At 44.4% G+C, this 25,796-nt stretch overlaps 1 protein-coding gene across 1 annotated transcript in view; it reads right to left on the reverse strand.

Annotated features, from left to right (window-relative positions):
• Positions 1 to 25,796, reverse strand: part of PAICS (phosphoribosylaminoimidazole carboxylase and phosphoribosylaminoimidazolesuccinocarboxamide synthase) — a 450,256-nt gene that overhangs the window by 334,792 nt on the left and 89,668 nt on the right. The window lies entirely within an intron of this gene.

Below are 25,796 nucleotides of genomic sequence, written 5' to 3' on the forward strand. Positions count from 1 at the left end.
TGTTGCTTTTTGGAGGTACCATAATGGGATTCAAACTGAATCAGCTGGCTCCCATAGAGGGGATACCTAAATAGGTTTAGGTATAAAAAACGTATATCTTCCTTGGTGACTACATACCCCATGGAATTAAAATATGTAAATAAAAATGGATCCTTGTCTGTCTATAATTGGTGATATGCAGAGCGAATGTTGTTGTTCTACCAGCCAAAACTAGTGAATTTGGTGTATTTTAGCTTCTTTAAAATGGAACAGTCTTTGGGCTGTTTTGTGCAGTTTTTTTGGACTACTTTTGAGAAGCTCTTCTTGTAAATATGACTTACAACTAGTATTTACAAATGGTTTGGTTTAAGTACAGTCTGTGGGCTGTCTTTTGTTTCTGTTCTAAGTGAGGATTTGTGGGTTAAATGTGTGTTTAAATGTCTATGTGGTTTATGATTTGACATTGGTGGTACTTGTGTGAGTAAATAGCGATTGCGCTCTTTGTGTAAGAATGGCTATCTTTAAACGCGCCATATTGTGTTTTCTTAGTGTATGACCTCTTTCTGTAAATGTTTGGAATGAGCTCAATGTGTTTGTTTATTTTTTTTTGTCGTCATTCTGTTATGCAAAATGTCATTTAATTAATATTAAATAAAAAATCCAGAAATGAATTATATGACATATGCTAAATAGCTGCATGTTACTATTAAATTGACAGTATAAGAAACTATACATATGTGCAAATTGCCACAATGCTAAAGATACAGATTAAATGCTTAAGATTAGAATTCACATTCAAAGGATTAAAATATGCCTCATACAGAGGAAGAAAAACTAAATTGTGTGTTTTGCAATAAATAGACTAAAATAAGGAATGTTCTAGTATTTTTCTTAGATACATTGTATTAGACATTAAAAGGCATTCACATAATCTGAGTGAATTTGGTTGTTGCTGAACTAAATACACATTTTAGAGCGATAGATTTGACTGCATTGAAATGCCTCCGTTTTTAAATAGACTGTGACGTGCTTACTTTCAGCGCCAGAGAAAAAAAAAACTTTCCAACAGCTCTGTTTAAACTGTCTCCCTGAGAAGAAGCTGTTTGACACAACAAATCGGGATTTAACTCTGTCAGGGTATTACAACTAAAGAACAAAAGGTTTTTTTTCTCCTGAGAAAGGCATCAGAATTCGATGCCTGCTGGTCAAACAACAGCTGCATAAATAGCATATGGCTATTTCTGACCGCAGGCCACAGAAAGACAGGAATGCTGAGTCAATTAGATTTTAAGTCAGTATAAACCTGGTATAAAGGCCGACATTAGAGATTTCTGTTTTAAAAAGTTAGAAATACAGTTTTATTATTTTGGATAAGAGAACAACATTGAAAGTAGTGATTTCCTTTCTTAATGCCTTTTTGCATAAACACATCCATGGTTCTGATGTTAAACAATGACTGTCCTTTAAAAAGTGGCGCAGAATATTCATATTTCAAATAAGGCTTCTGTGCTTATAAATGAATGTGTTTAAATATGATAGGAAAGAAATGAAGCTTGTTTTTTATATGTGGAACCATCAAAATGATTGGTGTTATTAGAAGTTTTTTTGTTTATATGAAAAAAAGTTATTAAAAATAAGTGCATTAAATGCGTTTTTTTGATCATTATAAAGCCTAATCATCATACTGTGAACTCCTAGCATCAAAGTTGAATTTAAGCAGTGCTGTACCGCAATAGGAGGAAACACCAAAGTCAAAATTGGGCAAAATGTACTATTTAAAAGCAGTTCTGCCAATCAGAGCAGCTTTCAAACTGCTCTTAGGCTTCAGTAAATGCATACATTTAAGTATAACACAAATAGCTGACCTCTACACTACTGGAAAAGTATACCGCACACTGCTTACAATTGAAAATGAATATAAAAAACCAGCAGAAGTTATTAAGCGTACCTCTAAATTACTGGTAAACAGGAATAACAGGACTGCCTTTCAGCTCTGTTTCTTCATAGTCACTTTGAATTGGAAAGGCTGCATGGAAACCCTTGCAAACAAAATAGGACATCTGGTAAAGGGGGTCGAGTTCTACATTTAGAAGCCTAGCAGGGCTCAGAGCAAGGTTTGCCTTTGACATTTTGACCTCTGAAACTTTTTGAAAGACGAGGTGACAGCAAAGGGAGAGGAAGAGAAGTTTTGCGTACTTTTCTTTTTGGCTAAAGCAATTTTTTATGCACTCATATGAACAGAAGCCAATATAATGGTCTATGTGAGCTCTGATTAACAGATAGCTCCGCCATGTATATAGCATTAATCCTTTTAATTTGAAGATTACTGCGCAAGGGCGGAGGCAATGGGATTTAGTTTGACTTCATGTGCCCTCATGTTCTAACTAGTATACTTGCTAAAGGGATTGGTGGCTGGTTATCAATGTTTCTACCTAGCTCAATGTGCTATTTACCTCCTCCGAGTTTGTTTATGCCCAGTTGCTATAAATAGGGGTTGATAGTGCTGACAGAAGTGAAACCTGTTTCAGGGTTTCCTACTGCCAAAATGGGAGAAGGAGGCTAGCTCCTCTACAAATTAAGGGTAGGCAAATTTATGTTTTCTCTCTCTTTTTCTCAATCTCTTTTGAGCCTGTCTAAACTGTCTATGAAATAGCCATGAGACATTTAATTGGCTATTCAGTAATACTGTTTTAAACATTGTCAGCATTAATAAAATGAATATATAAATATGCTATGTTACTGCCATTCCTGTTTGATGAAATTATGAAAGGATGAGTAGTCTAGATTGTTCCCTTATTTGATCTTTAAGGGGAACTAGATGTGGGTAGTTTTCATTCTAAAATTCTCAGGTGATAACACCATTATTGTATGTTATTCTCATGCTACATAGTTTTACAAGGACATTGCTAGTTTTTTATTAGCTAGTCTGTGTAAATAAACTGACGGTCCTTATTAGAGCTGATGCTGCATAGTTTGGATTGTGAAAAGTAGAACGCAGGAAAGAAGCCCATGTGATCCCTAGCAAACATTTTGAGGACAATATTGTTTTATAGGAGTTTGTTTGTCACAACATTTTCTGTAGGACAAAATGTACCCACTATGTTGAAGTTTTTTTTTTAGTTCTTTATGTAATGAGAAATCCCTGTTAAATTAGCCGTTTTAGATTTTCCTGCTGCTCCTATAACATGAGAGCATGGTCCTAAGCGTATAATGTAGGTGCTTTTATTAAGAGAAATCATTTTAGAAGTGTCTGCAGTCCTGTACAAGTAATGTGAAGTCTATCAGTAAAGGTGTAGAACATTTCCTTTTTTCTTGAGGGTCTTCAGATTAGTAATATAGGAATACACCAATTTAAGGATTTGGAGTATGTCTGTATTGTTTTTCTCTTTTCCTCAGAATTTAGTAAATGAACACAGACTTCCTTGGCTGCTTGGGATTGGGTGACGTATTACTCTTGTCAGTTCACCAAAATGTTCCTTTTATACTTGCCAATAGGTCCAGGCTGTTTATGTTTTTTTTCTCTCAGATAGATGAAGTGGTTCTTGGATGCCTTGCTAATGTATGGTTACTGACCACAAGGGCGACCCTAGAACAAGAACCAGGGATAACAATAGCTATTTTCCAAACAGTGGTTCTTGAGCTGCATTAACGTACTAAAAAACGAAACAGAAATTAAATTAAATAGGAAAACTCTATGTAAAAGTGGAAGGGGGAAAGGGAAAAAGCATTATATAAACATAATTTCACAGATACCCATGTAAATAAGTAATATATGAATAAAGTTAATGAAAGACAAAGGGTGCTCAAACAATTACACTCATACTATACACTAGAAAAACATTTACATGTGTGAAATCAAATAAATGTGGCAGAGAAAAATATACATACAACAATTGACACAATACACAATCAAACAATAGTGTCATCTCTGATTTAGGCCATGTTAGAGGCGTCAACGGCGTTTCAACCCAAAATTGCTTTAAGGGTCATCATCAGGACAATAGACTTCGAGAGTGAGAAGCAACCACTTATTTAGGTTCTAAAAAATTAAAAACATGTACATGAGTTTTAAAGATAATTAAACAACTCATTTTTTTGTTTTTTTCAGGCTTTATTACCACCGAATGTGTGCCCAAGAATCTTAGAGCTAGTGAGGTAGTCTAGATAGGTTTTTTGGGGGAAAGAATAGAACCAATTACCAAAAGAAGTTCAGCAATGTGCAAATATTTGGAAAAGTGAGGCAAAAAATAAGGAGAGAGAAAAAGCTTAAAATCTTCCTGTACGAAATACTCTTCCTTTATCCGACCAAAATAAAAAAATAAAAAAGATCATGAAGGGGAGTCCTATAGCAAACAGAGAAGGGCAGCCAAATTAAAGAAGGCTGCCACATTATCGGTAGAGAAAAACAATTCCAGAGTCAATAAGACCAGTCTTCATACTTGTTAGTGTTAGAAAAACACACTAATTGTAAAATCTTCAGTGAAAAGGTCAGTCAAATATTCTGGTTGGACAATATAGAGCCAGGATATATAATTATTTGTAAAGTCCCCAAGAGGTTAGGTAATTTATTTACTGTAAAGGAAAAAGCAATCCAAAAATTACTTCGAAGTCTTTCAAGCAGTTCATGAAGACTTTTTAACTATTTAAATCAGTAAGAGAAAATGATGTCAACAGACCGTGTTAATATTACCTTAGATATAAAACACGGAATATCACAACAAGAACCAGGTAGGAAGGAAAACAATGCTCTAGCTATCTCTAATGTGCATTAAATCTCCAACTTGGCATATGAAAGATTAATCTATCAGAATGGATACATAGAAAAAGCGCTACAAAGTAGTCCCCATGTGGTGATTAACACCTCAGAAAGATTATTTGCCGCGTTGGTTAAAAAACTAATCATTTACATCGATATTCAAAAAACAGCTGAATTGCTGCGGAGCTATACAAAAAGTCCCCTGCGAGTGCTCCCAGCAAAATCACGAGTCATTGAGAAAAAATTGCAGAATTTCGGGAATTCAGATATTACACAAAAAAATGTAACAATAAAAACATTGAGGGCGCGAGTGAAAACAGAGACGGGAAACCGAACTCTAACCATCCACTTACTTGGAAACCCTTGTATGCAGTATCCCGTCCTCCATCAAACAGCCGACAGTATGAGCAGAATGACGTGAGTCATGCGCAAAGCTTTTAAGACGTGCCATCAAGACCATAGAAAGCAGACTAGTCAGAAAGTCGGACCATTGCCATCATGCCGATTACCGGTCTACAGATATGAACTCAAGTTTCAAATGACAGGTGGCGTTATACGAGGTTACAACAACACTCCCCAGAAGTAAATCAATATATCGCTCCTGTAACAAAGTTTTAAATAAAATTATCTCAATAAAGTCATATCGGCCGAATAATGGTGGCCATTTTAGAACAGTTTCAGAAAAAGAAACAGAGAACAGACCCCATCATCAAGATCTATTGTTATCTACAGGAAGAGACAACACAAGGAGGGGAAGGGAGAGAGAATTTCAACATACCCAATGACATGATTGATTCTAGTTAAAAAACAGGTATAATAAATACACTTACTCTATACAAATACAACTCCTTAGTCATGTGTACATTGTGGTAATGCAAGCTCCTAACTATATTAGAGCCAGGCAAAGCCTTTCTTCATGGAGATATCAACACAATAAGTAATGAAAAATATGTATTTAGCCTATTTAACATTTTCTTATAATAATTTGACATCACCTAAGCTCCAACATTACATGTCAAAACAAATTAAACGGGAACCTATATACAGTCACAGTTAAGATCCCATATAATAAGAACAAATCCTACTCGGTGACAATGATATATACAGAGCAATAAATGTTTCAACATTCCCAAATTACTTAATCGGCATCGCATAGTTCAATATATTCATTGGTCTAATTGAAGAGTACAACCGTATATTCTTCAAGGCTGTTCAGCGACAGTGATATATACAAGACAGTAGATGTTTACACATTCCCAAGTTACTGAATCAGTATCTTACAGTTCATTGCTCCAATTGAAGAGTACAGCCTACATTCTTCAGGGCTATTCAGCGACAGTGATATGTACACAACAGTAGATGTTTCAACATTCCCAAGTTACTGAATCAGTATCATACATTTCAGTATATCCAGTGCTCGAATTGAAGAGTACAGCAGTACATTCTTCAAGACTATTCAGTCGCTTATTGATGCTATCGCAGCAGAACATCCACCGGCATTCCGCTTGGTCAAGCATTCTGTCAATATCACCAACCCTATTTGGACTTTTAATCTGTTTGATTACCTGCCAATGCAAGTCTGACGGGTTGTGACCATGCTCCAAAAAATGTGATACCAAGGGTGCATGCTCATTTCGGATGCGACTTTTGCTAATGTATGGGGACTAGGAAGTATTCTGAGACTATCCTCTCCGTTGATAGACCATTTTTGTGCTTTGTTTAAAGACCTATTGTTCTGTCCACCAATAGATATTTGCTGCCTTACAACCATTGCCAGAGGGGCCCGGACATCAGATCCTGCCTGGGCAGTCAGCACCAGTTCAGCTTGAAGCCAAGGTGAAGGTAACCAGCACAGGCATTGCTGGCAACTAGGACCTCAGTGAAGGGGAAGCCCTGGGATGCGTATTGTGTACCCCTGCCACTGTCTTGGGCGAAAGACGGGGTCACAAATCAGAAAGGAAAAATCATGGATCAAGTTTTTGATGCCCAGCTGAGAGTCACAGACCGACCAGAACGGCGAAGAGACTTTGCTTAAGGTGACCCCTTTTTAAACAAGGGTTGTTTCAGAGATCCTAGCATCAGGCCTCTGAATCCTGGTCCCAAAGTGAATGCAAGTTTGCACCTTTGTTTGTTGTTCAAGAGATACCTGGGCACACTGGATGCAATGTGTGGCCCCAACAAAAGAGCAGAGCGCCAGTAGGGTAATATAGGAGTTAGGGAAGGACTTGAGTTTAGGGTACAGGTGCTGTGTCTCTGGTGCCTGTTAGATTGAAGTATTGAAGTGAAGAAAACGGGTGCACTGCCTGAGACTCTGGACAGGATCGCTGAGGGCATTTGCCCTGGGAGGGGGGGGGGGTTTGGGGGGCTGATTGCCCTATCATGAAAGAAGAAACTTTTCCCTTGAAACTGGGCCGTGATTCTTGAGTTGCGAGTTGTGCACAACAACAACAAGAGCCTTCCTGTGAGGCTCAAACGGACACAGGGTGAAGACTCCCTTCTGGCTGGTTGTACAGCGGCTTCAGTTTCCCAAGGACTTCTTTTTTTGATAATAATGTACCCCTTTGGACGTCCCATTTTTGGGAAGGAGCAGTCCTTTGCTGCACCTCGTCCTAATTCCTATGACCCTGTGTGGTCCTCCTGGTCCTTTGGAGCCAGGATTGTTTTTGTAATAATCTGTCTTACTTCCTTAATATTTGCATTACTTATAATGCTTATTCTACACAAAAAACATTTCCTGAGCACTTAACAAATGTGACTTTGCCCTACTCCTAAAAGTACATTAAAAGGATCACTGGAAAAGTCTATTGAAAATGTTTTTTATTAGATATGTGCTGTTGGCTATTTTGAAATTGAAATGGATGGTCACTGAAATGAATAGGAGCCCTGAAAATGTTTTTACTAGATGGTTCTAGAATTTGCTTTTTGCTTAGGGCTGAAACAAAATGGATAATTCTGTTTTGTAATAATAGTCATTACTCTCTCCTGCTATCTGTATGTTAATTATGACCCAATGCTCTGTTCCCTTTGTACTTCTGCTTATACCTTATATATACCCGCTTAATGAAATGTTTAGAATGGAAAATGCCCACCTAGCAATGAATTAGGATATTGATAAATTTATGAGAATAAATGTGCAAAATATTGTCTATGTTCCTACCGGATCATAGGAATGTCTTTAGCTCATGCTGTTAAAGATTGCAGGGATCTGTTAGCATGAGCTGAAAGCCATTCTGTACTCGGCAGCCATTTTAGTTAGACATGTGCTTGCCATGTGCTTTTTCCCTCTTCCAGAGCCTCACACATGCTCAGAGGGGCCTAGCTAGTAGAATGCACCTGCTCTTATGTTATAACTGTCAGGCTACTCTTGCTGATGTAAGGAGAAATAAATCTCCTCCCACTTTGTTGAGCAAGATAATCTTGTATACCCATATTAGTCATTTTGCATGCTGGTACATGCCAGGACCTCCCCTTGGTTTTATGCTGACTATTGCAACCTAAGCATATATAAGGCCCCTGTTTTCTGTACTCCTTAGAATGCATCCTACAGTTGCCTGAGGGTACTGTGTGACACAGTCTCCCTCATGTGAGGTTAATAAATATGTCTTTTGATATTACAGCTTCTGTGCCAATCTCTTCTTTGTTGGTTTAAAAGGACCAGGTGTATCAGTGAGACCCCTGAGAAGGTTTTTATTTTCTTCACATCCTCTAAGCATTTAAGTCCCTTTCAGCACAGAACTAGATCCTTCATAGGACTTAGGAGATTGGATATGGTAGCTGAGGTTAATCTGGGATGAGAGGAAATTAAACAATAAAATAGTTCATGATGCCCAACCCATTTACACTACAACAATTACAAAATTAGCTTTCATGCTGCCAAGGTCAATAAACTTATATAACTGATTTTAACAATATAAACAACTACAAATGAAGAGTCAGACAATAAATTATCCTCTGGTGTGAACAATATACACTACCAAAATATCTAACTGGTATCTTGTATTACAGAGCCTCTCCCAACCTTTAGTAGCCCTTTGTGGGTCTGCAGGATTTTTTGAAATTCGGTTCCTTTACATACAGTTCATTTTAGTTTTACTACGTCTACATGATATGTACTGCCATTGTCAAGTAGAGTTTGTAAAACATAGGCCTCATGGAGACCAAGGGGTTTGAGGTCCCCTGGGGCTCTATGAAGCCTTTGTTCACAGCAACAGCTGTTAAAGGAAAAAATTTGAATAATGATGCTCCGGGCTTCTGCCAGCCATTGGAAGCCTGAAGCACTCCAGTGCTCCAGGCTTCTAATGGCTCAATGGAGTTCCCAACTTTCCAATGTTCTCTTATATTAGAAACTTTCTAGTCTTGATTCACATAATCAGCATTTGTGGACTGGGGCGGCACCTCCATTGAGGGAGAGGAGCGTCGCCCCTCTTCAAATCCTCCCCAATGGCCCAGAGAGGAAAAATAAAATGGTATATATGAAATCAAATTCCAATCAAAGGGAAAGTTCACCTACATGGTGGTTTCTTCACCATGATCAACTCTGTATTATAGCATGGAAAAGGGAAAAGAGGGTGCTAGGTGGGGAGAATTGTGGGTGAGCATACAACATCCAGCAAACACTCACAAAACCATAATCTATGTGTTGTTTTCCATAAGGCAATTTATTTGTTAGATAATTGAATCACAGAAAAAAATAGCCGTAATACAGGAGAGTAAAAAACAGCTTCAGTGATACTCAAAAATAATTTTCCTAAGCCACCGGGACAGGACCCCTTTGAGCAAAAGAAGGGTACACATTGTTCACTAGCCAATCTATGAGCATGGATAATCTGTCCCAGATTGTTCAAACGGTATAAGGGGTCCCAACATTTGTGACTTCTGCAAATAAGAAGGATATTTCCATAGGAAAGTTTCTCCCATTTAAACCTGAAACCGATGACCAAAATCAAACCTCCCCCAAATTTAATGATACAGCATTTCTATTAATTGATGCATTTTCTTTGTTTGGTGATATATTGTCCAGTTATTTTAGAGAAATAAGGCAAAATGTCCCTGCTTGGTGCACATGTCAGATAAGCATATGTAAATGTAAATGAAATGGGGAAAATTACTCAGAACCCCTGGGAACAGCTGGAAATACAAAAAAACAAGTACATATGCCACTGGGTGCATGTTCTCTAAACATTAAGACCGCCTCACACTTCCTATATTTGTGAAGTGGATAACTGATAATGTAAAATTCATAACTAGCCAGATCCAAGAACACTTACATAAGCATCTCTCATTTCCCACCCTAATGAACAGTTCCGGGACAGACCGAAAAAACTGGTATGTTCATTTCCATCCCAGGCCTCTCCAGGATCAGGGGACAAAAAATATACTCCAAGGTTCACAGGGCAAAGTTTAAAAAGGTCCGCCTCTGTAGTGCAAGAGGCACTCCCATGTATTGAGACTGCGTGATGACCTTTGACTACTATTATTTTAATTGACTTTGGGTGTTTTACTTTAGTCTAGCTCTGCATGTGCCTTTTTCCTTGAAATTTTCACAGAGTAGAACAGCCTTTCCAGGAACAGAACGTGGGGAATGTGCATTGGAAAGCATGAGAGAGAGAGGTGTGGAATGTACTTCTTGGTCTCGTAGTACATTGTTATATACAGTGTTGCTCAAATGTGCACTATGTTGTATATTGGGAAGTGAAGTGTTTGATGCTATAGGAAGTGGTGTATACATGTGCTTTGTGTTGTAAATTGGGAAGTATTATAAAGTTCTTACTATTGGCTTTGACATGCCATCTTGAATTCTAAATCTGTCTAGCTTGAGCTTTTGCGCACACAGGCTGGCCCCAAGATTACTTAAATTGTTTAGGCTATTCAAGTTCAAGAGAGTTTTTGGAGATTGTTTTCAGTACTGTTGGAGACTTTTGTAAGCTTCGTTTAGATAAGAGGCTGGAACGTGTGAGAGCGCAGAAGGAAACATGAGAACTCTTTTGCCTTTGGAATGCTTGCATGGAAAGTGGCCAACTCCAGTAAGTTTCCTTGGCACAGACGAGGGTCTCTCAGAAACTTCTAGTGCTTTGAAATTATAAAACTGAGGTTTGTTGACTTGGAATCTGGGATTTGTTTGGAACCTGAATAAACAACAGACGCGTCAAATTCAGAGTAGCATTTCCTAGTTTGCTGAGTCTCTTGACCCTGGCTTTGAATCCCCCAGTCTGGAGTGGGCCAGGATACAGTATTTGCAGCTGGTGAATTTTTTTTTATTATTATCATTGTGATGTGTGAGTGTGTCTGGGTGCTCATTCAAGTCTCCAGTGGCTATAATCATTAATGCGATGTGGGTGTATGTCTGTGTGCACACTCAAGTCTTCAGTTGTTGGAATCATCTGATGTTTTTAGTGTATTTATCTTTCTGATTCCTTGCAGTCAGTGGTCGAAGTGGGCGGGATCGGCAGGGCATGGCGTGCCCCTACTTCTTCAATTCCAAGGATTCTGTTCCCCTACTTTTTTATTTTGAAAATGCGTCCCAGGATACAAGAAATCACCATCGCCTATAAATAAAGCTTGGCGTCCGTTCAAGGATGGGTAACAGGAGTCTGTCCTTTCCTTCTCGCCCAGAGAAGAAAAATACAGTGTCCACTTCTGCTTTGCTGCTTCAGCTGCTTCCCCCCCCCCCCCCACACCCTCCACTCTTTCCTTCTACCCTATATTTCTGTCTAGAAGTTCTTCGCTTACTGAAAACCCTGACTTCAAGACGGGCTCACTCTTTTTCCTCTCCTTTCTTTTATTTGCTCCCCGGTGAAATGGATCCAAAAAAGAAAAACATTTTTCCTGGAAATATCGTATTTTAATTCCAAAGTTCAGCATCTAAAATGAAAGGTTAAAAATATGAAAAATAACTAAATAAAGTAAGACAGAGTTGTAGCAAACTTGCCAGATTGATTTTTTTCACACCCAAACACATTAGCGCCACTTTTACAGAGTTTGCCAGTGAAGCGCTATTTTTGTTTTCTTGTCTTTGTTTTCCCTGGGCTTGAAACTAGTGCACCAATCCCGGAGGTACTGCAAAGTGTGGATTGTAAAACAAAATGTGTACTGCGGCTCTGCGTCCAGGGATGTGGTTTCTTTTTACCATACTGCTTAGGTTTAGGTAACCATGTTGTTCCTGATTACATTTCACATGGTTTCCTAAATTTTGCAATCTCGATGAGTGTTTGCTTTTTCCAGGATGTTGGATAATGGATAAAGGGAGCCGATTCCATCGTTCAATCTGGCCCTCCAGGGCAGTCAGCACAGTGCCGTAGTTTAGTCTGATGATGTATTCTGTATCTAAATGCACATGGACTCCCAAGTATTTCACCGAGTCCCGGTTCCACGTTAGGGGGAAGGGGCTGGGCCATTCAACTGTACTGGGTGTGAGTAGGAATATTACAGACTTATGCCAGTTTATACGTAGGCCCGAAAACTTGCCAAATCGGGTTATCTCCAAGATCAAAGGTTCAAGGTTGATCTGAGGCTGCCTGACATAGAGGATGGAGGCCGTGATGTAAATGCCTCTCCTAAAAATGTCGGACCAATGGGTCCATCGCTAAAATGTACAGTAGGGGCGACATGGGGCAACCCTGACGAGTGCCCCGCGTCAGGCGGAACTGGTTAGTGATAGTACCATTTAGGCACAGCCTGGCCGTGGGAAGAGTGTACAATAACTCCACTGTGTTCACTAAGCATTCAGGAATTCCCATACGGCGCATCACAGACATAAGGAATGGGCACTCTAAAGAGTCAAACGCCTTCTCAGCATCTAGTAGAATCGCCGCGGTGGCAGGGTCAACACGGTGCAGAATGGAAAAAAGGGTGCGGATATTGAGTGAGGTGGAGCGATGCGGAAGAAAACCAGATTGGGCTGGGGATATAATGGACTCCATGAGTAGCGAAAGGCGGATGGCAATGACTTTCGCTAGGATCTTGTGGTCTAGGTTTAATAAAGATAAGGGATGATAAGATCCACATAAAGTGGCATCCTTTCCCGGCTTGGGCAAAAGCACAATGACCGCCTCCCTAAGAGTGGGGGGCAGACAACCCGTTTCGAGGGCTTCGGCATACACCTCCACTAAGCGGGTAACAAACAGGTCTTTATAGGCCTTGTAAAAATCAGCCAAAAATCCATCTAATCCAGGGGATGAAGACCCTTTCATGGAGTCAATAGCCTCGATGATATTGTCCGGCGTGATAGGGTCGGCCAGAAAGTCTTTCATCCAGTTATCCAAGTACACCATTGCTATCTCATTAAGGTAATTCCCTCGGTCAGTGGCGTCATCAGCTAACATAGATGGGTACAAAGATGTGTAATAAGACAAAAAGGTATCACAGATTTCAGGTGTGGTGCGCAGAGTGTCCCCTGTCGGTCCTTTGAGTTCTGTGATGTAGGAAGATTTGTAAGGGGGCGAAGTAAGTGTGTCAACAATTTGCCCGGTCGATCGCCCTCACCATGTTGCCTAGCCATGTGTGACCGAACCAAAAATCTAAGTTCCCTGTCGGCCTCCTCCCTAAACTCCACCATCAATTGTAAGCGCTTAGTCTCCCTCTCCTCTGTATGTTGTCGAAGTTGTTCTGCATCTAGCGTGGCTATGTCGCATTCTATCCGGGACAGGGTCGCGCGAACATCGCGCAGCACTCCAGTATGTTTAGCGATGCACAATCCCCTGATGGTTGCCTTAAATCCCTCCCACAGGACAGCCCAGGTGTCAACCATACCCGTGTTGAGCTCGAAATAATCCTCAATGGAGTGTATTTTTGTAAAGCGCACAGCGCACAGCTGCCACAACGGGGCGTCCCGGCGCTGTATAATGCTGTTGAACCCTTCCTGGCTCTCCCTGTGAGATGCTCCTCCTGGGCACCCTCCCAAGGTGAAGCCAGGCATCCCAGTGTTGTAGGGGCCGTTGTGGAGATTAAGCAAGCTATTGCCCAGAGTTGCAGCGTGGGACCCATGATTAGAGTAGGCGCTGAGGCGAGAATTATCTAGTCTGCGGACATTGAGCCCAAGACCCTGCCGCGTCGGGACTTGAACCCTGGTCCCGGGCCTGATCTCTGCTTCAGAGTCTGCCGCTCTAACCAGTGAGCCACACAATGGCCCCCCTAATCCCCTAATTTCTTCAGTGAAAACTGGATCTGATAAAGCTTTCCCGGGGAAGCGCCACTGTCTTTCATAACCACCCGCCCTGGAAATCTGCAGTCTCAGTACTATGGGAGAATGATCCAATAGGGTACGTGGGAGCGTAAGGAGGTCGTCAACCCACCTAACCACTTCCGGGGAAATCAGCCAATAGTCGATCCTGGTCCAAGTGTCATGAAACCCTGAGTAGTGTGAGTAAGCCGTTGAAGAGGCATGCAAATTCGCCTCGATGTCTATGAGGGAAAAGTGGGAGCATATATCAAGAAGGACTGAGCGAGAGTGGAGTTTAGTGTCTGGGGTAGATGATGTACTGTCCCTGGACAGAGTAAGCAGCAGATTAAAATCGCCACCGATTAGCAACAAACCTGGGTCTGAGTTCAGCAGTTGTACCTGTAACTCATTGAAAAAATCAGGAGTGTCTGTGTTAGGGCCATTGACTCCAACGAGTGTGATCTTGTGGCCGCAACAATGACATATCTGCCCTCTTTGTCAATGTCTGTGTGAGTTAGCACAAAAAGTATCCGCTTACGTATACAAATAGCAACCCCCCTGGAATATCTGCTATAGTGGGAGAAGAAGCGGTGTGTTCCTCAGCTTCTGGAACTTGTGAAGCAGCATCTGATGATAAATGAGTTTCTTGCAGGAAGACTACGTCAATCCTATGTCTAGCAATGTAATTAAAAACTTGCATACACTTCCTGGCGTTGTTTAGTCCCCTGACATTCCAGGACATCAACGAGAGTTCAGAGGGGCCCAGCTGTAACCCTAATCTGGCCATGAGTACAGGGAGAGGAAAGTTGACCTATGACATGAGCAGCTCAGCGCGAGAAGTGCAGTTGTGAAAATGTTGTGACACATTCTAAAAAAACAAAACCAAACAGAACCCTACTCCCTCCCCCCACCCAACCTCTCACAAACCCCAAAGAGGAAAACCCAACCCAATGAGGCGGTGAAATGTAACATTATGTGCAGTAAAAGTACATTGTAAACTAAGTCCACCGCAGTAAGTAAATCAACAAATACCCAGAAAATAAAGGCGTTTGCCATTGGGGGTAGCAACGCCGCGCCATCCGGGCTAACCAATTCAAATATCCATGTAACTACCAAACCAACGGACCTTCAGACAGATCCCGAAATGACAAAGCCATAAGAGGAGAATCATGGGCAAGAGTCAAAGTGTCAGCCGGGGCCTGAGCTCGAAAACAGATCCACGCTGTGTTGGGAATCTCCCTGTGCCGGGGAGGGTGCTCTGGAGTTAGCCGCAGCCTGAGTGCCTCTGGACTTATAGGAGTGACAAAACTCCTGGACCTCCGTCGGGGTGGCAAAAATGTGGGCCCTGCCGGCTATTTCCACTCTAAGGCGTGCGGGGTAAAGCAGAACATACTTAAGACCTAAATTGCGTAGAGTAGCCTTGACCCCAGTGTATTTTCAAAAACAACAGGTGATGGACCGAATGTGGATCAATGTCACACACTCAACCCAGTCCAAAGATCTGGGCCCAAATCCATCGTTTTTTTGCACTCCACACCACCCCGGGTTAGACAATGGCGATATGCAAATCAGCTCTGACCCTGTGCCCCATGGGAACAGTCCAGTCCGAACTACAAAAGCCATGTCCTTCCCAGAACGGAATCAAGCATCCGAGGACCGGACCGGTTTCGAGGTAACACCTCTCATCAGCCCGGCTAGCTTGACTCCAGTGGTGTGGAGTGCCTGGGACCCACGTCTGGGCATCCCCAGCGCACTTAGGGCGGAATTTGCAAAAACAACAGGTGATGGACCGAATGTGGATCAATGTCACACACTCAACCCAGTCCAAAGATCTGGGCCCAAATCCATCGTTTTTTTGCACTCCACACCACCCCGGGTTAGACAATGGGGATATGCAAATCAGCTCTGACCCTGTGCCCCATGGGAACAGTCCAGTCCGAACTACAAAAGCCATGTCCTTCCCAGAACGGAATCAAGCATCCGAGGACCGGACCGGTTTTGAGGTAACACCTCTCATCAGCCCGGCTAGCTTGACTCCAGTGGTGTGGAGTGCCTGGGACCCACGTCTGGGCATCCCCAGCGCACTTAGGGCGGAATTTGCAAAAACAACAGGTGATGGACCGAATGTGGATCAATGTCACACACTCAACCCAGTCCAAAGATCTGGGCCCAAATCCATTGTTTTTTTGCACTCCACACCACCCCGGGTTAGACAATGGCGATATGCAAATCAGCTCTGACCCTGTGCCCCATGGGAACAGTCCAGTCCGAACTACAAAAGCCATGTCCTTCCCAGAACGGAATCAAGCATCCGAGGACCGGACCGGTTTCGAGGTAACACCTCTCATCAGCCCGGCTAGCTTGACTCCAGTGGTGTGGAGTGCGGACTGGACTGTTCCCATGGGGCAACAGGGTCAGAGCTGATTTGCATATCGCCATTGTCTAACCCAGGGTGGTGTGGAGTGCAAAAAAACGATGGATTTGGGCCCAGATCTTTTGACTGGGGGAATGTGTGACATTGATCCACATTCGGTCCATCACTTGTTGTTTTTGCAATTGCCGCCCTAAGTGCGCTGGGGATGCCCAGACGTGGGTCCCAGGCACTCCACACCACCTGGAGTCAAGCTAGCCGGGCTGATGAGAGGTGTTACCTCGAAACCGGTCCGGTCCTCGGATGCTTGATTCCGTTCTGGGAAGGACATGGCTTTTGTAGTTCGGACTGGACTGTTCCCATGGGGCAACAGGGTCAGAGCTGATTTGCATATCGCCATTGTCTAACCCAGGGTGGTGTGGAGTGCAAAAAAACGATGGATTTGGGCCCAGATCTTTTGACTGGGGGAATGTGTGACATTGATCCACATTCGGTCCATCACTTGTTGTTTTTGCAATTGCCGCCCTAAGTGCGCTGGGGATGCCCAGACGTGGGTCCCAGGCACTCCACACCACCTGGAGTCAAGCTAGCCGGGCTGATGAGAGGTGTTACCTCGAAACCGGTCCGGTCCTCGGATGCTTGATTCCGTTCTGGGAAGGACATGGCTTTTGTAGTTCGGACTGGACTGTTCCCATGGGGCAACAGGGTCAGAGCTGATTTGCATATCGCCATTGTCTAACCCAGGGTGGTGTGGAGTGCAAAAAAACGATGGATTTGGGCCCAGATCTTTTGACTGGAGGAATGTGTGACATTGATCCACATTCGGTCCATCACTTGTTGTTTTTGCAATTGCCGCCCTAAGTGCGCTGGGGATGCCCAGACGTGGGTCCCAGGCACTCCACACCACCTGGAGTCAAGCTAGCCGGGCTGATGAGAGGTGTTACCTCGAAACCGGTCCGGTCCTCGGATGCTTGATTCCGTTCTGGGAAGGACATGGCTTTTGTAGTTCGGACTGGACTGTTCCCATGGGGCAACAGGGTCAGAGCTGATTTGCATATTGCCATTGTCTAACCCAGGGTGGTGTGGAGTGCAAAAAAACGATGGATTTGGGCCCAGATCTTTTGACTGGGGGAATGTGTGACATTGATCCACATTCGGTCCATCACTTGTTGTTTTTTCCCAGTGTATTTTCGGCGCGCCTCCTGAACCATAAGGGTGAAGTCAGGATAAAAGGACAGGGAATCTCCTTGCCATCGTATCTCCCCTTTCTCACGAGCAGCTCGGAGGGCAGCCTCTCGGTCCCTGAAGTTCATGATCCTGGCTATGATGGGGTGCGGCGGCTGACCCGGTTTTGGTCGGGGACACAGGGACCGGTGGGCCCGCTCCACCACAAACCCTGGGGTAAATGTATCCCTGCCGAACAGGTCTACGAGTAGTTTCTCCACAAAGATATCCATCCGACCAGTTTGGGTAGATTCCGCCACACCTAAAATACGAACGTTATTGTGTCGCCCGCGTGCTTCTAAGTCCTCATTTTTTATGGCCACCTCCTTTAGGATCTTTTTAACTCGATCAAGTCGCTTCAAGGCTTTGGCGTCCGCGTCCTTAATATCGGAAACACTCGCTTCGACAACATCTAGGCGGTGATCATGCGCTTGTACCTTAGAGCCCATGTCGGCAAGTTTCTGCTCCAATGTGTTAAATCTGCTGTCGAGTGATTTGAATCTAGCCCTCATCTCGGACATCATGGCTGTGACCAAGGAGGTAGTGCTGTCCTGAGGGGGGGAGGCATCGCGTCCAATGAAGAACCGGTCGCGGCATCCGTAGCCGGCATGGAGGCCGTGTCAAAACTGAGCTTTCGCTGGTTAGGGTCTCTTTTCCCCATGCTGACTGGTGGTCAAAGTGGTGCGAATTAACAGACAGTAGGTCAGGTGCAGGGTAGGCGAGGTGGTCGTGTCCAGGCGATCCAGTAGGGGAGTGCAAAGCAGGGGTGCAGCAACAATCATGTAAGGAAGAAGGGGGGCAATTCACAGATCAGGCAGTCAAAAGCAATGGAGTGGTGCCTATTAAATCAGGAGCCATGCAGTTGTGGGGGTAGCCTACGTGCTGGGAAAGACACCCCTGCTGTTCCGCAGTCAGTGAAGGAAATGCTCCGGATCCAGGTTCCAGAACGCTCAGGTCCACAATGGCTGGTGTCTCCAACAAAATGGCGGGCCAGGACTGCCGCGCAGACAGGTAAGGAGCAACCGGGTCAGCCATCACCGTGCTCCAATCATCAGGGAGCTACTGGGGGAAGCCACCTGTAGAAAAAGGGTAGGGCCGATGTCGACCGAGAACCTTTTTAAGTATTGCCCGGCGCTAACCGCCTCTCATACCACTTGAATCTATCCAACAAAGAGGCAGGCGCTGGAGACTGGAAGGCAGGAAACAGAAGTTTTATTCCGACGGAGCAGAAACGTCAACTCAGACAACAGGGTATCTTCTCGAGGTGCTCTAACCGCATCTCTGAGGCCTGGCCTCTTATACTCAGGTTTATGGCTTTATTGCATGAAACACATCCTTGTCAATACTTTGATGTACGGAAAGATATCCTCGGAATCCCCGCTTCAAGCCCGTTCCCACACACATTTACAGTAGAAGTCCCCACCCCGGTCACAACAGGTGATGATTGTCACGCAGCTGGGCATTCCGCCGATTCCCGGAATGCATGTGGTTGATCGGATCTCATGGGGTGGGGGCTTTGATCAGTTGTGGATCCTTTGATGGGGGAAGCTTCCTACTGTATGGGGGCAATAAACAGCATCCGCAGGGCCAGGTGGCGGCCTGGGAATGAGCAGGACAATCGGGCACAGAGGAAAAGGGGTTTATCAAAGGATACGGGATCATGAAAGGAATGGAGGGAGGTGTTGAGCTGGGAACAGGATGGGTTTCCGAGGCAGGGTTGCGCTGAAGAGGGGTTTATGGCCCAAGCATGTGAGAGCGGGGGCTGTCAACGTGCGGGGGATGTTTGCGAGGTTAGGAGAGAGAGAGAGAGACACACTGGCTATCGGCAGTGGGCAGAGAGGCCATGGCATTCAAAATGGCTGCCACTTACGCGCACAAATGAGCCTAAAAAGGGACAAGATGGCACCGATAATGTTGATGACGCAAACTAGATTTTAACAGTCCTCCCTTTTCAACATATCTAGCCAGCTTGTTTAATCAATATCTATCTTCATCAAGTTCCTAGCCTCGACATCGTACAATGCTCTCATGCGTTCTTTTTCGAAGTCCAGAGTCTTAGGGCAGATACAATTTGCACGTAGTGACACAGAGGCAGCAGGCATTGAATTCCTAGGCAGAACCACATATTACAACAACGGGTATCAGTATGATCGTAAATAACCTCCACCCCCAGTTCTTCACAGTACTCCGGAACCAACCACCAAGCGACCATTCTTCTTGTTCCTGGTGAACTTCTGAGGAAAGTCTGTGGAGGTGTTCAATGGCTTTGTACACCGAGGGTGAATTGTCCGGTATATAGGTGCAGCAGCTGGACCAAATGATACGGCATGCTCCTCCACGATCCGCTGGAACCACATCTAGAACAAGGCGGTTCTGGAGAGCCACCAGGCGGACCGCTTGAAGCTCGGCTGTATTGTTCGCAAGGATGCCAGCTGTAATGTTCATTGTCGTTTCAACTAGTTTAGAAAAAGGGCAACGGTGGAGGATTCCCAACAGAACAGCACCTAGTCAAGTATTCTCCCAAAATTACTTTAGACCCACACTATAATATATGGCACAATGTGTGTGCACACTTCAAAAAACACCCACCGTAACAGTGTTGGTTCAAAACATGAACTATGAAATACTTTACACAAGGTCAAGGTGCACCACTTCAATATTTACAGAGGATGTTAACTTTGATAGAGTTAACAAAAATAATCACATCAGCTATTACTTGTGTTCTTTAAGAATTCTTTTATTCAGTTCTGTTGAAAGTGACAGGTATATACAGGAGCTACAGCCGACTCGTTTCGTCCTCTTGGGACTTCTTCAGGGCTGTTTACAAAAAATGACAGTGTACAAAAAACATACAGTTAAAATTTACATTAAAAAAGAAGCAATTACGCTCATACAGAAACTGCCAGGCTTCATAGACAATACATCACAAGATTAAAAAAACTAGTGCAAAGCTTACGTACAAAGTGCCAACAACAATTAGAGAGTGAATTAATTGAGTTAAAGGAAGCATTTGAAGATTGTTCTTGACTAAGATCAACATATTCTGGGTTATTGCATATTGTTCTCCATATGGGTTAAACCCTTACAACTGGCTATCCTATTCTTAGTGGTTGAATGTGACCAGTATAAGAAACGTGTCATGGAAGCACTGAGGTTGATGTTCATTGCCCTTATTCAAACAACTAGCCTTTTCTACTTTATAAGCTAAGAAGGAATTAGTCGGTAGAGCTGTCACTTAGGTGAATTTCTAAAAAAAACTTTGTTTGTCCCACAGGAACTTGTATGCACAAATTTTGAAATTCCTTTCAATTCACCGCCTTTGAACAAGAATGGCTCTGCCACAACAGATTCCTCCATTGAGAATTTTTTGTCAAACAGGGTAGGTCATAGGCTTCACACGCTACCCTCCATAGCCATTTGTAGCTTCAGAGTCTCATAGAGGGCTCTCCTTACAAGTTAGCTATCACTAGACCTCTCATTTATGGTTTTTTCATTTATCATCTCCAGATGCCCTTTTCATTACAATAGAACGTTACGGACATACCTACGCACACAATTACCACGGGTTAAGACCTAAGAATATCACCTTATGATCAATTTTGATAGGTTTTCATCATTTTCTCGTCATTAATTTTCGCTTAACAGCTACTGGTTACTTTTTGCTTAGATAAAAAAAAAATTCTATGCTGGGTCTCCCATTTCTTTTTATATATATGATGTTCCATAAAGCTTTGAGGTGGGGATGAGAGACCCAAGAGGGTTTAACCCATATGGAGAACAATATGCAATAACCCAGAATATGTTGATCTTAGTCAAGAACAATCTTCAAATGCTTCCTTTAACTCAATTAATTCACTCTCTAATTGTTGTTGGCACTTTGTACGTAAGCTTTGCACTAGTTTTTTTAATCTTGTGATGTATTGTCTATGAAGCCTGGCAGTTTCTGTATGAGCGTAATTGCTTCTTTTTTAATGTAAATTTTGACTGTATGTTTTTTGTACACTGTCATTTTTTGTAAACAGCCCTGAAGAAGTCCCAAGAGGACGAAACGCGTCGGCTGTAGCTCCTGTATATACCTGTCACTTTCAACAGAACTGAATAAAAGAATTCTTAAAGAACACAAGTAATAGCTGATGTGATTATTTTTGTTAACTCTATCAAAGTTAACATCCTCTGTAAATATTGAAGTGGTGCACCTTGACCTTGTGTAAAAAATTGTCGTTTCAACTGCCTGGGTCAAATGTCGGATGGCACGGCTGTTCGCCATCGGACCCCAGAGTGGAACAAGTCCCTTCATTGCATCGAGGAACTGTGCTCCGGTGGAGTCGGCTTGCTCGATGTCCTTTGCTCGTTTTTGTCTGTGATGATTCGCTGGAGCTACATAGGTTGGAGGAAGGATGAAGGCAATGTAACAGGTGCCCCCCCAGCCTTTGGGGAGCCAGTTGTAAGCCTTTGTACCACAAACAAAGTACATATTCGGAGAAGTGACAAAGGTGGGTGGATCAGTGGAGTCCAAAGATCTGGTGATGCGGCAAGCACTGCGGCCTACCAGCTGTGTCCCAAGCCTTTCGATACACATAAGGCCTGTGACGTTGATGACGGATAGGGCCACAGTCAGGGTGGCAGCTGTTCGTTTCCGGAGGTAGGAGAAGGTGGGTCTGGTCGGATTGTTGAACACCTGCATTTCAATCCGTTCTTTGACGGGGATGTCCATGTGGATAGAGTCGTTGGATGTCTGTGGGCAAAAGTGTGCAGCAGTTTTCTTCATTTTGTTCTGCCAGACCTCATGAAAGAAATGTGTCATAGTTCTGCTGGAGGTGGCATTATCCCTATAGCTTTCTTGCAAAAGGATCAGCCAAGCAAGGCAGGAGCCGTGAACTGAGAAGGGTAAAGGGATGAAGGGTATAGAATGTCCAGTGGCGTGAGGTAGCAACCCACAGATCCAGCAGTTGGTGGTATTGGTGGCAAGATTGTGCTGGTGCAGCAGTTGCACGAAGGAGTTGTTCCAAAACTCCTCACGCCTTTCTCGGAGTTGGGGTGAAAGAGAAATCAGATAATGTTCTTTCATTGTGGTAGGCTGTACAGTGGTCAGGAATGTCTCATGAGCTGGTGAGCTCTCTTCCACAATCCAGAGGGTGGTCATGAGGAAGAGGCAAAAGAGAAGGGCGATAAAGAGTGCAATAGTCTTTGAACTGTGGATTTTGTCAGTCTTTGGGTTTCTGTAGCGAATCTTCGGATGTCCGGTTGCTTCCATCATCTTCGTGCCGGGGGCTTCCATCATCTTCTTGTCGGGCGCTTCCATCATCTTCAAGGGGGCTCGGTAGCGGGCAGAACCACAAAAAATTCGTCTGGCTTCTCTCCTGACAGCCTTAGTAGTGTTAGGCCACCGCTCTGAGAATTGTGACTTAGTCAGTGGTCTGCTTAGCCGAAGCTCCCTCCTTTCGTCGCAGGTTATACCCTTCTCTGGATGGCACAGTGGAGTCGGGAAATTTTGCCAATTCGAGTGTCTCTGTATCAGGATAACAGTTCAGGGACGGTCGGTCTTTGTTCAGGAGCTCTTCTTGGGTGTTCACGTCTTCGGTCGTCGTCAGGGTCGAGGAGATCTTCTTACAGTGGTGTGCATGCACCCAGTTGCGCTTCCCCTCCACTCGAAGAGCTGTTCGGGTGGTGATCAAGACTTGCCAGGGGCCCGTCCACCGGGGTTCCAGACTCTTTGCACGCTGGAAGTTTGGAATTAGCACGTAGTCCCCGGGTTGGATGTCGTGTCCGGGACCCCTGGAAGCATCAGGAATGGCATGCAGCACCTGTTGGTGGATAACAGACTGTGTCTTAGTCAATTTATACAAGTAATCAGACATTAGGACGTCCGGGACGTCATGAATGGAAGTCGGTTTTGGTGCAGACCAGACGTTCATGGGCCGGCCGAAAACGACCTCGTAAGGTGTCAAGTGGTGTTTGGTGGGGGTGGAACGCATTGATAGCAATGCCAGTGGGAGAGCGTCTGGCCATTTCAGTCCTGTGGTAGCCACTATCTTAGCTAGCTTGAGTTTCAATGTGGCGTTATGTCGTTCAACTAGTCCATCAGATTGGGGGTGGAAGACTGCGTGGAACTTTTGTTTTGCACCCAACCCCTTCAGGATGAGTTTGATAACTTCGGCTACGAAGTGGGGGCCATTGTCTCGCCACAAAATTCGACAGAGGCCGTAACGAGGGAAGAATTCTTTCAGTAGTACTTTTGCGGTGGGAATGGCAGTGTTGTCACGGGTTGGATAGGCTTCCACCCATTTGCTAAATGCGCACACGACAACAAGTACATACTTCAGACCTTGGCATCTTTCTAGCTGGATGTAGTCCATCTGTAGGACTTCAAACGGATGATTGGAAACCCCAAACCCCCCCCGGGGTACTACAGTTCCTTTCCCGGGGTTGTGTTGCAGGCATATCAGACATTGTTGGACCAGACGTTTGGCAGGGTCTGCGATCTTGTCATTGTGCCAAACTTTGGAGACAAGCTCGGTCATAGGGGCAGATCCTATGTGTGCAGGGGAGTGTGCCATGGTCAGTATGGGGATCAGGTATGAATTTATAGCAACCATTTGTTAGTTTCTTTTGTCCGCCAGCAGCCTTCATCGTCTTTCAATCCCACCCGTGCCCATTCAGTCAATTCGTGTTGTGAGCTGGCCATTTGAATGTCCCTAATAATTTCCCTAGCGTCTGTCCATTTCTCTGCTTGTGACCTGGTCACGTACATGCGTGTCGTCGTCCTATTCTCAGCTGTGGTTCGGGCAGTGATGTCGGCCAGTGCATTCCCCTGTCCAATGATGTCTGTCACCTTTTTGTGTGCTTGGCATTTTATCACTGCAAGTTGTTTGGGAAGAAGGACTGCTTCAGTTAAGGCAGAGACTAGATCTCCGTGTAAGATAGGGGTGCTGTGTGAGGTCAGGAATCCTCTCTCCTTCCATAGGAGCCCAAAATGATGAACCACCCCGAAGGCGTACTGGCTGTCGGTGTAAATGTTTGCTGTGGTCCCCGCTGCCAGGATACATGCTCGTGTGAGGGCAATCAGTTCTGCTGCCTGTGCAGATCGTTGTGTGATGCGGGCTGTCTCAACTACAGTTCGGGCTGTGGTAACTGCATTAGCGGCTGAGGTGGTGCCATCGGGGAGTTTGATGCAAGAGCCGTCCACCCACAGTTCTCCGTCAGGCTCTGGGAAGGCTGTGTCTCTGAGGTCGACCCTACTCCTAGTCTGTTCGTCCGTGAGGGTCACACAGTCATGTACAGGGGACACATTGGGATCGTTCTCTGGTAGCGGTAACAAAGTCGTTGGGTTCAAGGTGGTGCTTCTTTTCAGGGTGATGTGGGGCGCAAGCAGAGTCAATTCGTATCCAGTCAGTCGTGCACTAGTCAGGTGTTGCGTCTTGGTCTGGTTCAGGAGGGTGTCAACCGCATGGGGTACTAACACCGTGAGGGAGTTCGAGAGCACGATCCCCTCACTTTGTCGGATAGAGATAGCAGCGGCAGCTACGGCTTGAAGGCAGGCAGTCAAAGCTCTGGCTACAGGGTCAAGAGTGGCAGAGAAGTAAGCGCATGGGTGTTGCTTTGGGCCAATGGACTGGGTCAAGACAGACAAAGCACATCCCTCCCTTTCGTGAGTGTAGAGGGAGAAGGGCTTCGTATAATCAGGGGTTCCTAGGACAGGGGCTGAGCAGAGGGCATCTCTTAGCTCTATGAAGGAGGATTGGCATTCAGGGGTCCAAGGGAGTGGGAAGGGGACATCTTTAGCCAGCAGAGAAAGCAGTGGTTTCACAATGAGGCTGAAATTGGGCAACCACTGTCGGCAGAAGGAAGTGAGGCCTAGCAGGGAGCGAACTTGTGTCTGGGCCTTAGGGACAGGGGTCTCTAGAATGGTCTGGATTCTGTCGGGAGTAAGTTTCCTTCCATCTTTGGACAAGAGGTGGCCTAGGTAAGTGACCTAGGGTTGGCAGAATTGCAACTTCTTTTTGGAGACCTTGTGGCCATTTTCCGCAAGGAAGTGCAGGAGTTGGATCGTGGCTGTGACTGCAAGTGGAGTGGTGTCGGCTGCCAAAAGGATGTCATCAACGTATTGTATCAACACCACTCCATCTGGTAACTGGACTGCGTCCAGTTGTCTCTTGAGGGCCTGACTGTAGATGCTGGGACTTTCAGTGTAGCCTCGGGGTGCTCGACAGAATCTATACGAGCGGGCTTTTAGGGTAAAACCAAAGAGGTATCGGCTGTCTGGGTGGATGGGGATAGAGAAGAAGGCGTTCTTTAGATCAATGACAGTG

The sequence above is a fragment of the Lissotriton vulgaris genome, chromosome 3_1 (assembly GCF_964263255.1).
Source record: "Lissotriton vulgaris chromosome 3_1, aLisVul1.2, whole genome shotgun sequence".
Lineage (NCBI taxonomy): Eukaryota > Metazoa > Chordata > Amphibia > Caudata > Salamandridae > Lissotriton > Lissotriton vulgaris.